This window comes from Gracilinanus agilis, chromosome 1 (assembly GCF_016433145.1).
Source record: "Gracilinanus agilis isolate LMUSP501 chromosome 1, AgileGrace, whole genome shotgun sequence".
NCBI classification, from domain to species: Eukaryota; Metazoa; Chordata; class Mammalia; order Didelphimorphia; family Didelphidae; genus Gracilinanus; species Gracilinanus agilis.
In genome coordinates, this window is record NC_058130.1 from 792,046,801 (window position 1) to 792,063,328 (window position 16,528).

The 16,528-nt window shown below is 37.6% G+C and overlaps 1 pseudogene; it reads right to left on the bottom strand.

The window, feature by feature from the left end:
* Nucleotides 1-1,614: 1,614 nt before the first annotated feature.
* LOC123230504 overlaps nucleotides 1,615-16,528 on the bottom strand; it is a 22,777-nt pseudogene continuing 7,863 nt past the window's right edge.

Genomic DNA, 16,528 nt, shown 5'->3' on the forward strand with positions numbered 1-16,528 from the left:
GGAGAACCAAAATAGAAAGGGAAAATATGCTTTTAAATCTCTTTCCCTCTTCCTGGTAAAGCTCATGGGACCAAAGACACTTTGAGTTAATTGAGAAGCTTAATTTATCTGTTTATAATGTTTCTTCCTCCTTGGCTGGTGACCCATGGGTGTTCCTGAACCAGCAAGTGGCTGTATGGACCCTGGGGCTGAGACATGCTGTTACATCAGGTATAATTCTCTCTTGAGGTGATTCTGGCCTTCAGACAGAAGTCATTGTGAAGTGGCAAGATCAGAAACCCTCAGCCATAACAGACCAAGAGGCTGCAAGACCCGTAGTATTAATTAACATATATTTATATATGTATATATGTGTATATATATATATATGTGTGTATACAAACACCATATATATTATCTCATTTAATTCTCAAAAAACCTTTGAAGGAGGTAATATTTTTGTCCCCATTTCATGTATGAAGTAATCACATAGCTAACAAGTGTCTGAGAAATATTTGAAATGAGGTTTTCCTGATTCAAAATCTAATCCTATTAACCATGATACTCACTGTAAGTGCCTTATGATAACCTTGGGAAATGCAGTCTAATCCTGGCACAAGTTAGGGTTCTGAGTAATCTCTTCTAGGTATTGTAGACTCTTGCCATGAATTGCTTACAAATCTTCCTCCCTTTTTATCCCAAGTGCCCTATCACAATAATTTGGTAGTAGAGACATAACAGAATAAAATATCAGAGGTGAAAAGTCCCTCCAAAATCATCAGATCTGGGCAATATTCAGGAGCAGAAATCTCCCTTGACAATGGTTCCCCCCAAAAATTGAAATTTTACTCACCTTGACACTCTCACCATGACACAAATGACTGTCCTAAAGAAGTGAGAAATCCACAAGAATTTGAGAGATATAAGGACTTCAGAAGGCATTTAATCTAATCCATATTTCAAAGAGAATTTGAGCATCCCAACCCCCCTATATAATCTCAGTCACCAATTAAAGTTCATTGGTGCACATGTCAACAACTCCTGGGATAATTCATTGCATTTTGAATCAGCTCTCTTATGATGTCTTCACTTCATACTGGAATCTACATCTCTATCACCTTAATCCATTTTCCTCTTCAACCTTTCTATATCCAGTCTTCTAACACTTGGAGATATCTTTAATCTCCACCTATATATTTTTTTATGGGATTATCATTTCCATTTCCTTCAATCAGTGAATGTATAATAAATTCAATGGCCCAACAGATCAGGACAAGGTCCTCTCCATCATCCTAGAGCTGGACTTTAACCACAATAGAACATATACTTTTATATATTTAAAAAAATCAATTCATTATATAGGAACAATTAATTAAAATAAACTGTACATTATAAGTAATCTGATTTGCAATTCAGTGATACATTAGAGACTTACAGAGGGCTAGGTTCAAAGAGTATAATATGTTTTTTTCTCAGTTTCCAAAATTGAAAAATTTTCTCATAGGAAAAAATCTGTACTAGACACTTAATTGGATAACAAAGCAAGTGAGCTACTTCAAGAACTGAGTCACCAGATTGGGTAAGTGTCTTTCCATGGATTTCCATAATAAATCATTTGCTAATCCTTTCAATTTCTCAAGTCAAATGCTTCTCACTCTTGCAGTTGGGTTTATTTCTTATACATTCCTGAGTGTTCTCATTGGGCCTCAGCAAAAGCACATAACACTTGGGAATAAAGATGCAGCCCAGTAACCCAGCTCTGGAGGTCAAGATGGAAAAGATCTCCACCACCACCATGGCTTTACCCTTGGTGCTCTGGTATGTTGACAGGAAGGAGAACCACACACTGCAGAACACCAGCATGCTGAAGGTGATGAACTTGGCTTCATTGAAGGTGTCAGGCAGGCTCCTGGCCAGGAAAGCCACCGTGAAGCTCCCCAAGGCTAGGAAGCCAATGTAGCCCAAGACACAGTAGAAACCAAACACAGAACCTTCATTACATTCAATGATAATCTGATTGAGTTCAGAATGTATGTCTGTGTCTGGGAAGGGGGGAGAGATTCCCAGCCAGATGCAACACAGTCACTTGAATCCCAGAACAAAGGAGTACAATACAGTTGGATGCTCCAGATTGTAGCCAAATCTTGTTTCTACTCCCTGGTATTTTAACTTTGAAGGCCAGAAGTACCAGAATAGTTTTTGCTAAAATGGAAGAAACAGCCACAGTGAAGACAAGTCCAGAAGTTGTTTGTCTGAAGAGGCAGGTGACTACAGTGGGACGGCCAATGAAGAGCAAGGAGCAGAGGAAACACAAAGTGAGGGAGATGAGGAGAGTGTAGCTGAGGGTCCTGTTATTGGCTTTCACTATAGGTGTGTCACAGAACTTCACAAACACCCTGAGAATCAGAGCTGTCAACACAGAAAAGAAAAGAGCCACAACAGTTAGAGTCATTCCCAGAGGTTCATTGATATCCAGGAAGATAATGGCTTTGGGGAGGCAATGATCTCTCTCCTTGTTTGGATACTCATCTTCAGGACACTTCACACAATGCTGCATGTCTGTAGGGGACAAGAAGCATCTCATTGTTTTATGAGTGAAGGAAGTGGTTATGCCTCTTGGTATTTCATAGAGGGCTGGTTAAATTTTTGTGGATCAGTTGGTCATTTTTGGCTATTTGGAACTCCATTTTGTGCTATTTGCTCATGACCATAAGCTCCAAGCCACTACAGTCATCCCAGGCTCAGAATATCTTTTTAAAAGATGTATCAAGTATTAAATGAACTTATATTAAGTGTCTACTCTGGTAACTTGGTTCTGATACAAAGTCATGGTTTCCTCACCCCCCCCATACTTACAATTAAAAATATCCTTTTCTCCTTAACTTGACTTGTAACGAATTTTCAGCCATGGACCCCTCCACCTATACTACACCAGAAATCCACAAAGACGTAGTGGCTATACTTGAGCATCGACATACTTCTCTTATTTTCTCTTCAAATGACATCTAAGACCTGTTCTAGCTTTTACAGTCTTTAATTATTTGAATAATTGATGGCATAGGAAGGGGATTTTTATTGTGAATTTCCTTCATCAGGGTTTCTAGAATAATCAGATGTTCAATGGAGACAAAAATTATGTACAGATAATTTCAATATAGGACCCTATCTCATATCAAATTAAAATCCCCTACCATACACAACTTTAAATCCTAATTTAATATGTAAAGGCAACCAACCATAGGAAGCAATAGACGTGTCTTCCCCGCACCTAGTTATGATGTCTATGCAGTAGAAAAAGACTTAACCAGTATAGAGGGATATCCAAAAATCATCTCAAATGGTGAGCTGTGTGGATCTCTCCAGAACCTGCTCTGAAGATAAAAGAGAACTAGAGAGAGAATTTTGGGCCATTTAAATTGAGTCTCATAGAAAGGAGGATCAGTGGAATAGACTTGGGGTAAGTGATATCAGCAAGGCAGGCTATGATAAGCCCAAAGAGCTCAAATTTTGGGACAAAAATCTACTATTTGACAAAAGCTGCTGGGAAAATTGGAAAACAATATGGGAAAGACTAGGTTTAGTTCAACATCTCACACCCTACAACAAGATAAATTCAGAGTGGGTAAATGACTTGAATACAAAGAAAGAAACTATAAGAAATTAGGCGAACATAAAATGGTGTACTTGTCATATCTGGGAAAGGAAATATTTTAAAACCAAGCAAGAGTTAGAAAAAATTACAAAATGTAAAATAAAGAATTTTCATTACATTAAATTAAAAAGGTTTTATACAAACAAAAACAATGCAACTATAATCAGAAGGGAAACAGCGAACTGGGGAAAAGTCTTTATAACAAAAAACTCAAAGGGCTAATTACTCAAATATACAAGGAGCTAAATCAATTGTACAAAAATCAAGTCATTCTCCAATCAATAAATGAGTACGGGACATGAATAGGCAACTTTCAGATAAAGAATTCAAAACTATAAATAAGTGCATGAGAAAGTATTCTAAATCTCTAATAATTAGAGAAATGCAAATCAAAACAACTCTGAGGTACCACCTCACACCCAGCAGACTGGCTAAAATGACAGCAGGGGAAAGTAATGAATGTTGAAGGGGATGTGGCAAAATTGGGACATTAATGCACTGCTAGTGGAGTTGTGAATTGATCCAACCATTCTGGATGGCAATTTGGAACTATGCTCAAAGAGCACTAAAAGATTGCCTGCCCTTTAATCCAACCATACTTTTGCTGAGTTTCTACCCAAAAGAGATCATAGGGAAAAAAGACTTGTACAAAAATATTTATAGCTGCACTCTTTGTGGTGGCAAAAAAAACTGTAAAACGAGGATATGCCCATCAAATAGGGAATGGCTGAACAAATTGTGGTATCTTTTGATGATGGAATACTACTGTGCTCAAAAGAATAATAAACTGGAGGAATTCATTGGGAACTGGAATGACCTCCAGGAATTGATGCAGAGTGAAAGGAGCAGAACCAGGAGAACTTTATACACAGAGATTGATACATTGTGATAAAATAGAATGTAATGGACTTCTGTACTAGCAGCAATACAATGACCCGGGACAATTCTGAGGGATTCATGGAAAGGAATGCTACCCACATTCAGAGGAAGTGGAAACATAGAATAAAAACAACTGCTTAAACACATGTGTTGATGGGGACATGATTTGGGATATAGACTCTTAATGACCACCCTAGAAAAATTATCAATAATATGGAAAGAGGTCTTGATCAATGACACATGAAGAAACCAGTGGAAATGTGCATTGGCTACAGGGGGGTTGGGGAGTAGGGGGAGAGAGAGCAAGAACATCAATCTTGTAACCATGGAAAAAATTTTCTAAAAAATAAAATAAAAATAAAATAAAGTGACTCTCAATGCACAATTTTCCAATCATCTCTATTCATTCTATCAATTTGACCTGACTTCTGGGTGTGATTCCCAAACAAGAATATATCTGAGACAAAACCGAATCCGTAAAATGAGTTCTCCTGACTGAATCAATTCATGCTGGCAGACCAAAGCAAGGAATAATCACTTTTAAGAGTACCCTGGCAACAAAAGTCTCTGTTCCTTGGGCACTAGGAAACACTTTTGGCTATCTGATCAGCTCATGCACTATGACAACCCAAAATTTATAAAGTCCAGCCTTTGGCACCATGATAAAGTTGATTCGAAGATGCTCAAATGGTGTGTAACCAAGAGGATGCCAAGCAAAAGCTTTGCCAAAAAGACATGCTGATTATAACCTTGACAGATGGAGCAAGCTGCACACATTTTAGAGGCTATTGTAGTTATACTAGGGCTATCCATGCTCTTTTAACAGAATCTACAATGCCCTGGGTGCCAAAGTGACCATTTTTGTGAACAGGTGAGCATATTTGGTGATCAAAACATCTAGGGAATAGGGGTTTTCCTTCATATGACATTCATACTCCATTTTCTACATTTGCAATACCTTTTCCAGCTGAGGTTTAAAATCCCCTTTGGAGCCATAGCATACCTACTGCATGATATATTCCAAATGTATATTGAGAATCCATTGTTGCCTTCTTATCTTTAGCAATTATACAAGCATGTTTTAGAGTTATCAGTTCTGCACCTTGAGAACTTATATTTGAGGGCAGTAAAGCTGACCACACAGTGGCAAATTCTGTGACTACAGCAGCTCCAGTGTAGTAAATGCCATCCCTCATAAAAAAAGAACCATCAGTGAATAAGACTAAGTCATGGTTGTCTAAAGGAATGTCCAGGAGATTATCTCAAGACTTTTCAGCCAAGGACACTAAAGATTCACAACTGTACAAAGGTTCTCCTGAAACTGGTAAATATGGGAGCAAGGTGGCAGGATTAAGAGTTGTACAGAGTTTTAAGGTAATAATTTCATTGCCCAAAAAGGTTACCTTGTATCTTGCAAGTCTTTGATCAGAAAATGCCTGTATACTATGCCATATCAATAATCCTTTACTTCATGTGTGCACATTATTGTTACTGGGCATCCCAATACTAAATCAGCAGCTTCAGTTACTATGGTAGCTATACCTCTAAGACATGGTGGTACTCCTGAAGCTACTGGGTCCAACTGGGCTGAATAGTAAGCAACTGGACATTGAAGAGGTACTAAAATTTGAGTTAAAGCTATCCCTTTCTGTTCATGTATATACAAAGTAAATAGCTTTTTGTGATCTGGAATGCCTAGAGCAAGGGCAGACAAGATAGTCTCTTTTAATTTTGTAATAGCTGACATGTGTTCCGTTTCCAATTTAAGTGGTTGAGGGACTGAATTTTCTGTTAGTGCTACAAGAGCTTCAGTGATTTCCCCATAGCAAAGGATCCACTGTCTACAAAACCCAATTGCTCCTAAAGTTGCTCTGAACTGTTTCTTAGTATAGAAGGCACTCAATTTTTGGATATCTTTGTTGTGCTTAGGGGAAAGGCAGTAGTCATCAGCAGTTAAAATGAAACCTAAATATTCCACTTAGGGGAGACACCTTTGCCTTTGCGCCCTTGCGGCCTCTCTTCTGTAGTTCTAAAAGATGTCTGTGAACTTCTTGGCATACCGTGATATTTTTTGAAGTTAAGAGCAAATAATCTACAAATTGTATGAAACAGCTATTCTGAAATTTAATATTTTCTAAATCCTGATTTAGAATTTGCAAGAACAATGTAGGACTATCATGAACCCTTGTGGTTACTGGGATCATGTCCACTGGAAATCTTTCCAGGTGAAGGTAAATATATTCCTGGAATTCTCATGAACTGTTATTGAGAAGAATGCTGAGCACAGATCTAAGACAGTAAAATATGTAGCTGTGGCTAAGAATAGAGGAGCTCATTGTGGCTGGGCTTCGAACCACAGGATGTCTCTTTATGGCATGATTATTTACAGCCCTTAAATCTTGTACAAATCTATATAGGCAGGTTTTCCATATGTACCTAATTTTAGCTTTTTTACAGGTAGAATGAGTGTATTATATTAAGATTTGCATGGCATTATTATTTGTTGCTCAATTAATAAACTTATTTCTAGGGTAATTCCCTCAATTACTTTTTTGATAGGGTATACTGAGGAATGGAAGGAGGTAGGTGACCTTTTCTTTTAATTTGTACAGGAACAACTGATTTGAGTAGGCCTACATCAGAAGAAGATGTGGCCCAGAGAGATTCCAGTATATTGGCTGGTATTTCAAAGATGAGAGGCTGCTTCACCTCCTGACTGTCTAAAAGAAGAAGAAGGATTTTAAGGATTTAAGGATTCCTCAGGAAATTCTAGCATCATAGCACCATCTTGAGAGCATGCTATTGAGGCTCTAAGTTTACATAAAAGATCTCTCCCTAACAAATATATAAGGAAAACAGGCATTAAAAGAAAATAATGTTCTACTCATAGGGATCCCACAGATACATTTTGAGGAAAAAGCTTTGGGATGTTTAGAGGCACTCCTAATACTCCTACTACATTTAAAGAGCCAATAGAATTGCATTCAGAATCTGACTTACTCAACAAAACTGATCTGGAAACTCCAGTGGGTTAGAGGCAATCATAATACATGTTTCCAAATTTCAGGTTACATGAAATTCATTATTATGGTGGGGGGATGGACTTGTATAACTGGTATTAAGGTATTGAGGTCTGGGAAATCGAAGGTTTCACTCTCTGATTCCAGAGTCCTTTCCCCCCTCTCACACTTTCAAAAAGATCCTTGGCCAGTTCTCTGGGGTTCCCCACATTGAAGGGGATTTCCACTCTGCGTAGAGCATGGGCAAGCCTCATTTTGGATATATTGGTGTGAGATATCATTTGCTTCATTCAGATTGTTTTTTTCTATATTTGTTTCTATTGTAAGATTAAAATTAATATCCAATAACTCCAGGCATTATATTTTATAAGGTTAATTAATAATCACTTGAAGTAAAAGAAATAATAAAGAACAAAAGTAAAAATCTGAGTAAAGAAATTTTTCCTGACTACGTTTGCAGGAAGAGAGGGGATAGGGTCACATAAAATCTTTATCTCCAAAACATAAGGAGGTAATGTGAGAAGGAACATGGGAAGCTAGGATTTAGAGTCCCGGGTAGCAGATTCCACTTATACAATCCCTCCTGTGATTCCATTGGGAAAGTAACATGGTTAAGTAGAGGTGTTTTGAGTTCTTAATTTGATTAGCTAAAAATATACAAGAGGAGAGTTAAGCCTATCCTCACACCTTTATCTACACCAGTGGTTCCCAAACTTTTTTGGCCTCCCGTCCCCTTTCCAGAAAAAATATTACTTGGTGGCCTGGAAATTAATTTTTTTTAATTTTCATAGCGATTAATAGGAAAGATAAATGCACCTGTGGCCATCACCACTCTCCTGGATTGCTACAGCACCCACCAGGGGGTGGTGGAGCCCACTTTGGGAATCACTGATCTACACCATCTTCTAAAGAATTCATCCAATTAAAAACCTTAAGACACTGAATATCAACACTTCCTACTTGGAATATAATCTGTATACGATCATTGATTTCATCCTGTAATGGATGGTGGATATCACCTAACAATCATTTCATTGTAGAGATAAATAAATTAAGGACCACAGAGTGACATAACTTGCCCAAGATCATACAGATGTAGCAGAGACATTATTTGGACCCTAGTTCTCTGACCCCATATTAACTTTGCTTTTCACTGAACCACTTTACCTTTCAAAGATCTCAGGAAACATAGCAAGGACATCTCATGACAACTAAACTAAACTAATCAAATTAAAATGATGGGGAAATAGAAACCCATGGAAGGTAAATTATACACAGGGTCACACAGCTACTAGGTGTATGAAATATGATTTAACTTCAAGGTTTTCCTGACTCCAGATCCACTGCTCTATCCACTACACCACAATAGAGAAAATGTACTTTGAGGTGTATGGATGTCCAAAGAGGTCTAGCGCCTCTGTTATGAAGGCTTTCCGAGCCTTTTAGAAGTCATTATCCAACTTTGATGTTCACCTGGCAGTCATTTCTTACTCGGGAGTCCAAGAAGTTGTAGCATGCACACTAGCAGATGGACTAAACCAGGCAATTTACTATTGGGTCATCAATGTATCAGTTAGTTTTAGGGGTGTTTACCCAAAATATGTAAATAATTCCTCTGCTAGAATGGGTGTATATAAATAATGTATTCCCATGATAATGTAGGTGGCAGAAGTAAGAGTTATGGAGTGCTTGGAACATGAACAGACACTGAAGATGCTGATATCATCTACTACCTCCAGTATCTTTACCAGTCATTCTGACTTTTGCCTTATCACTTGACCTCAATAACTCTGGAAGGGCAAGTGAGGCTAATGACTTTGTTCAACTCAGTCTCACTTAAAGCCAAGTTATGCCAAGTCCAGACATCATCTGCTGATGTCATTAGTCCTCTTTTAAAAAGGACAAACAGCAACAACAATATTGTAGGGTAGCACTGTTTCAGAGGAACCAAGTGGAGATCCTACTTCTGTTTTTTACAGTTATAACCTTGGGCAAATCACTTAGCCCTAAAAAGCCTCAGTAGTCACACCCCATTCTTTGGTTATTCCTTAATCAATCAAATGGGGGAGTTGAACTAGATGGCTACTGAGGTTCCTCCGTTTCTAGATCAATGACCCTACATATTAATCCAGCTGATGATCATCCCCCATGACATGATATGTAATATCTGAAAGAGACCAAGAAAGTGAGAGAGACAAAGAGAAAACAGTCAGCCCCTACCTCCTTGTGGCTGCATATCTTGCTATTCTTTCATTGGTGTTCCCATGAATTCCACATGAACTCAAGATACAAATACCAGTTGTTTATGTTTTTAGTGACTTTGGTAGGAAAGGTGATTGCAAATACTTACTCATTTGATTGGAAATCTCCCCTTCTGGGCATGAAGAACAGTCAAAGCAGCAGACAGGCTCTCCCTCCCTTGGGGTTTTCCTGAAACCAGGGCCACAGCTATCACTGCATTCAGCATGAGGAACCTGAACAGTGAAAAGAAAAGAAAATGCTTTGTAAAATTTAAATTAATATCCAATATCTCCAAGAGTTATATTTTAAAATATTATTAATAATTACTTGAAGTAGAAGAAATAAAAAAACACAATTAGAAAACCTAGTAAAAACATGTGGGTAAAATTCTCCTGCTTGACTCTCACCCAACCTCCACAACAGCTTTACTGGGAAGATAGAGAGAGGGAGGAGCTACACAAAACTTATATCTTCCCTAGGTTAGTATGCTGACTGAGTATGAAAATAGGATCCTAGGAAAGAGAGTTCTGGAGAGCAAATTCTAATTACACAGCTTCAAGGATCTGGGCCCTAACAACACGTGGTAAAATAAATTATTCATGAGAATTCATGTCATTTTGAGCCAAGGCAACATATTTTATTAAAGAGCTATGGACTTCTCCCAGGCCCATTAATCAATGAGTATATATAAGAGAATGCCCACTAGACATATACTCAAAATATATCATTTCAATCCCCTTTCATTAGCAGCCATGTGTCTTTGGTTAAGCTACTCCTCTGCTTTGGGTTTCATATTTGTCATCTGAAAAAGAAGATTGATGAACTGCAAAGGTCCCTTTCAGTTGTAATATTCTATAATTCTATGTGTAATCCTATTATAACAACTCTGATGGTTAAAAGAAAGGCTGAATAATGTTCTAGAATATCTACATTAATTTTTTGTTCACATATGATGTAAGGCAGACAGAATCAAAGCTGTAATGGAGTTCATTTTGAAAAAAGAAAATAAATAATAATTCCAGCCATAATTTGGTAAATACAATTTGAGAAACTAAATTGTTTTTGAATATTCAGAAATGCAGTGAATTTTATAAAACAAATTGAGTGATTTGACTACTTACTCTTTGTCATCCTGGGAAGAAAGTGGAAAGAGGGAGTAGATGATGATTTGGTTATGTATGAATTTATAAGAATAGCTAATATTTGTGCAGGATTTTAACCTTCAAAAGTTCATTGTATAGATGATCTAAGAAATATGATGTATTTTCTTGAAAACTGAAAATGTTTCTGACCTTTGGCTCATTCCAGCCCCACACTATGGCCTCATTACAAATGGTGAAATCCTGACCATTTGGAGAATTTGGAATAAACTGTCCCACTTTCACCACAGCTTCAGTGTTATTGAGAAAGAACAAGTACTCCAAAATGTTATAATGAGCCCCAATATTTTCCATATCATTCAAAAATACTCGGTCACCAGCACTATTTTTGAAGTGCATTTTCTTCAGAAAATTGTGGAGCTGAAAGGGAAGAGAAATATCAGTCACTGCCTAGTGCCCAAAGTCAGGTTTCTTATGAAAGAAATATATGGCCTTTATAGGAGATCCTAGTCCTCATGGCCCAAAGTTATTGGTCTTGTTTGGTGTGAGTAATAAATATCTAGGTTTCTGTAAGAAATAATCTAGATAGTAGACTATATTCTATGGAATAGTTTAATGTTTCCAGTTTAATGTTGGCTAAAAAGATGTTAGTTGAAATCTGAGTTAGAAGTTCCTTTCATCCCTACATATAGTGCTCACAACATCATTCTGAATTGCAAAGAAGTCACATAATTCTCAGACCTGAGTCTGACCTAGCCCCATTTTAGTAATTTGGAAAGTATTCAAAAGACATCATATTGAAATGACATTTACGGAAAGAATGCCCATTATATTTAATCTTATTTCCTTTACATACTATTTTATAGCTAGTCTCTCTTATTTGCTATGGCTTGAACTGTATATGATATCTCTTTCCTCCCTATCTTTGCCTTGACTATTTCTCAATAGAATGCACTCATTCAGCCTTTTAGACCAGAATATTTAGATTATGCATTGTCTCATTTTCCTTTTTTTATTCATTTTGAATAAATATACACATATACATAGTTTTTCCCAATAGATCTTTAGCACCTTGAGGACAGAGACTCTTTAGTTTGTATATTTTCATCTCCATTGCATAGCTTTTCACAAATTTGAGATGATTCATTTTAGAATCTGTAGTACAGAATCATATTTAAAACTTCCTTTTAATTTGAGTGAAAATGGTAAACAATAAAATTTTCTGATCTAGCAATTCTTTTCGGACTTTTCCCTAGTAGTAATTTGGAATTACTCTCTTTAAGTTATAAAACTTTGTATATTATTATTACTGGGTATGCTTCCCAAGGATATTAGGGAAATGAAAAGGAATCTAGATATTCCAAAATTTTTATAGCATCTCTTTTTGTGGTGGCAAAGAACTGGACAGCAAGAGGATGTCCATCAACTTAGGAATGACCAACTAGATTGAGGCACAGGATTGTGATGAAATATTACTGTTTCATAAGAAATGATGAGTAGATTTTGTGTTTTTAAATATGGAAAGATTATGAGATAATGAGTAGTGAAATAAGTAAAACCCAGAAGATATTATCTGCTATGATTTAAATTCTCTGGATTCTGTATCTCAATTTATAATTATTTAGAAAATAATAAAAAGCAGGCCTATGGAAAAAAGGCACCAACCTCATGTGGCCAGTCATTCTCTAGGCATCCTCTTCCCCAGACCAGTAATGCCAGATCAAAACCAGACCTTGGGCATACTAGATCTCCCATAGAGTGTCCCAAATAAGATTGAGCCCTCCTAGACAGTCCCAAGCCAGACCACCTCTACAGGCATTCTCCTAGCTGCCTCCCCCAGCCAGTAGTACAACAACATGCACAGGTGTTCTCTTAGCCACCTCCTCTCTCTGCAATTCCAAGGCAAATAACATTACTTCCTTCCCTTAGGCCAATTTATGTTCTCCGTAACATGTCTTTCTTGGGCCCTTCTGAGTTGGAAAAGTCTACTTCAGTCTTGATATGAGGTGAGTCTTCCAGATACTAAAAATCTCTGATAAGGACAAAGTGTTGTTCTGTGTCATTCTTGAAAAATTCAACTTCAGACCTTTTCCACAGGGAATAACACATGACTTTATTATGGTTTTGGGGGGAAAGACAAAAAGGTAAAATCTTCTCCTCTAGGGAGTGTGTGTGTGCCTTCTTTCCAGGGGTAGGAATGTGTTCCTCTCCTTAAGTGAGAAGGCATGTTACATATAGCTGCTGGGTTAATTGGTCGGTGGGCATTCTCCATAATCAGGATAAATTATACTCCCCACAGCCCACAAGCACTGCCCATACCAGGGGGACCTGCCCTCTCTCATCATTCTCCCTTCAAACAATTTGAACCCAAAATTCATTTTGGGGTCATGAGGGATAAAGGCCTTATCTTCCATAACTACCTCAGGTTGACAAATGGCCTAGAGCTGTCCCTGACTGAGATGGAGTGAATTTTGAAGGGTTCTATGAGTGGAAGAAGGACTAACAATATCCAGTAGATGAAGAGGCTGAATAGGTAGACAGCTTTCTTGAGCCATCAACTGAGGTTTCAAAGTTTTGAACCGAGAGAAGAAATATCCAAGGAATATCTTCATGGATCATCTAAAGATCTTCCCAAAGAGGTACTTAAGATCTCTACAGGTGCATGAGTCTGGTACTGGGGGTATTCCTGGTGGCAGAAAAGATTCAACATGGGAAGGATGAGTGCAGCCAGGCTGCTCTGTAACCTTAACAGCAATGGAAGTGCTTGGACTAACCCAATAGGGTCCTTTCCACCATGGGTTAACCTGTTCTATACCCTAAGTCCTCCAGACCCTCAGAAAAATTAGTTTCCCCAGATGTCCTGGGTTAGCCAAGAGCTCTCCTGCTATTCCAGGCAGGAGGAGGCATACATCAGTTAGTATTTGACAATGTCTTTTGAAAATTGAAATAGGGTAATGGGGGAGTCTGGAATACTTGATATGACAGTTAAACACTCAACTTATGCAGGGAACCTAATTAAATATTTGTGAGACCCTTGGGGTTATATTTAGACAGTAGGAAGTAACATAAAAGGATTTTAATAATAAAATAAGGTAGGGCAAGTGGGAATGGTGCAAACTATTCTTAACCCCTATAGGAGGGAAGATACAGGGGTTTAAGTGGTTCAGGAAATCAGGGCAGGGAAGATAAAACTTACACTATACTATACTAGATTAAATACAAGTTTGCAGGGTTTGGGGATCTCACTACTTGCTCCAACAATGTTCTCTGCTGTCCCAGGGACCAGGATGTTGGTACAGTCCACTAAATCCACTGGGTCACTCCAATAGACTGTCACAGACCTGGAAGTCCACCCTCCAAAGCTGCTGATGCAGACCTATTTTGTAGCCCCTCAAGTGGGGTTTCTTCAGTGAAATCAGGGCACACTCTCCTCTACCAGTAGCAAACCTCCCAACTGTCCCAGAGTTCAAAAGCTCTGTGCCCTTTCTACCATATTTCAAAAGCCCTTAGAATGTTCTTAAAATTTTCTTTAAAATTTTAAATTAAAAAATTAAAAAAAAAGGTCTTAAAAAAAGCCCTTAAAATTTTCTAAATTTTACACTTATCTACCTTGACTTATTCCTTATTACAAAATGCAAGCTATTAAATATAAATAATGGATTTTTTTCTTCAATCCAGTTTCTAAGCAGTTGTGTAATTACTTCAGCAAGATAGTAAATACAAATCCCCTCCCAAATGCTAAGCTGTGGAGTAAGCCATATTTCTCCTTATAAAATGCTTCTTTCCTGGAAGCAGAGCTCCAAATCTCATTACTCATTTTATAGGACCAAATAAAAATATATTTTTAGTTAAACCCATAATTTAAATGCTGAGATTATAATAAAATAAGTTGTAAACTACAAAATAATTTTTAAAACTTAGAAAGTTGTAGAATTTGTTTTTAAGAACTAAAAATAAATGTCATGAACATATATCTGCAGAGCAGAATACTCAAGAGGGAGGAGGAAAAACTGTGAGATTTCTCTTTGTTCGTCCTTGCAGTTTATTGCTGCTATAAATAAAATGTTTGACATTAAAACATTTACTATGAGAGGAGGACTTGCCTTACTCTCTCCAAACATGAAATCCAAACCCTTAACACTTCAACACAGAATCCCTGTTTTCATGTTACAGTTCCAGAACTTCCTTCTCCAGATCACCTTTGGTGATTACTTCCCCCTTAAAACTATTAGTGCTTTCTCTCCCTCCATTGCATTGTTTGTGTCAATTCACTTTTTTTATTTGTACCCCAGTACCTAGCAATTGGGCACATATTTAGTCCTTAACAAATATCTTTTGATTTACTTATAGATTTCTTAGGAAACTAAAAGACTATATTGTGTAGAAATGTGCAAAGTGAATTTGGGAAGGAAATTTCCACATTGAAGAAATAACTAGTCCTTGATGTATTGATGTATATACTCTACCTAGCACAATAGCTAGTGCAGATAGGTCACTTAATGTTACCTGCCATGGCTGAGGCACCCAAATTTCTTCATTTCTTATAGATTCTCTCTCTGATGTCACCAGAAGCATTTCATGGAGGGCCCTGGCCACAGCATGCACAGCATTGTAGATGGTGTAACTCAGACCAGACATTGCCATGTCAAAGAACTGAAGATTAAGCATCTCCAAGGAAGTATTGGGTGAGCACTCATTTGGCTCATTTTCAAGTTTTTTCAGGCCTTTGAATGCTGAGCACCAGAAGTCCTTCAATAAAGGGTCCTCTGGGTATTTGGCAGGGTTTACTGTCCTGAGAAAGGACTTGAAACCAGGGATCTCTTTTGTCATCTGGGAAAATGAAAGTGTTCCATGGAAACTGTAGCCATCATCCCATTTGGGTCTCATGGTGATGTCCCAATGAGAAGTGGTGATCCAGACCTTCCATAGGAACATAAGGAAAGGCTGTGAATATCTAAGGATCATGAGTGATTCCGTGTCACCATGAATGATGACGACTATAACTGAGGATTCCATAATACGTGGCATGAACATGTCCTGAGATTCTGTGTGTCTTCTCTCACTTACTGGGAGCTTCTCAGTATAAGCCAGACAGATGTCATGCTCAATCATGTCCCCTCTTAAGTTCCAGAGGAATTCCTCACCTCTCATACCATCTGTGGTCACCAGACCTACCCATGTCCATTCAAAATGTACCATTAACCTGACCATACCATGGTGCAGGGAAGAGTCCCTTTGGGCCATTTGGTAGAGTGAAGGAAACTGGACCTTGTCAGTCAGGATGGAATCAAAAGGCCCATAGCTGATCTGGATGGGAAAGAAACATTGGGGTATTTTCATTTCAGCACCTTTCATATTATTGAACAATTTCAGCAAAGTATACATTATCAGTAAATTATGTTTTGTTAAAAGAAAGGTGGTGGATTTAAGAATTAACTACTTAAATTTCAAGGATATTTAAACTGATTTACTTATTCAACATTAAACTATCAAATGCAAACTTTCCTTCACATATGAAGGAAAACAATAAATTAATTGAACGGGATGAAAAAAATATCGATAATCTCAATGGAAATTCTGACAAGTATTGGGAAGGACCTAGTAGTAACATTTCATATTTTACTAAGAAGTAGTAATCATTGAAATAATTTGATATC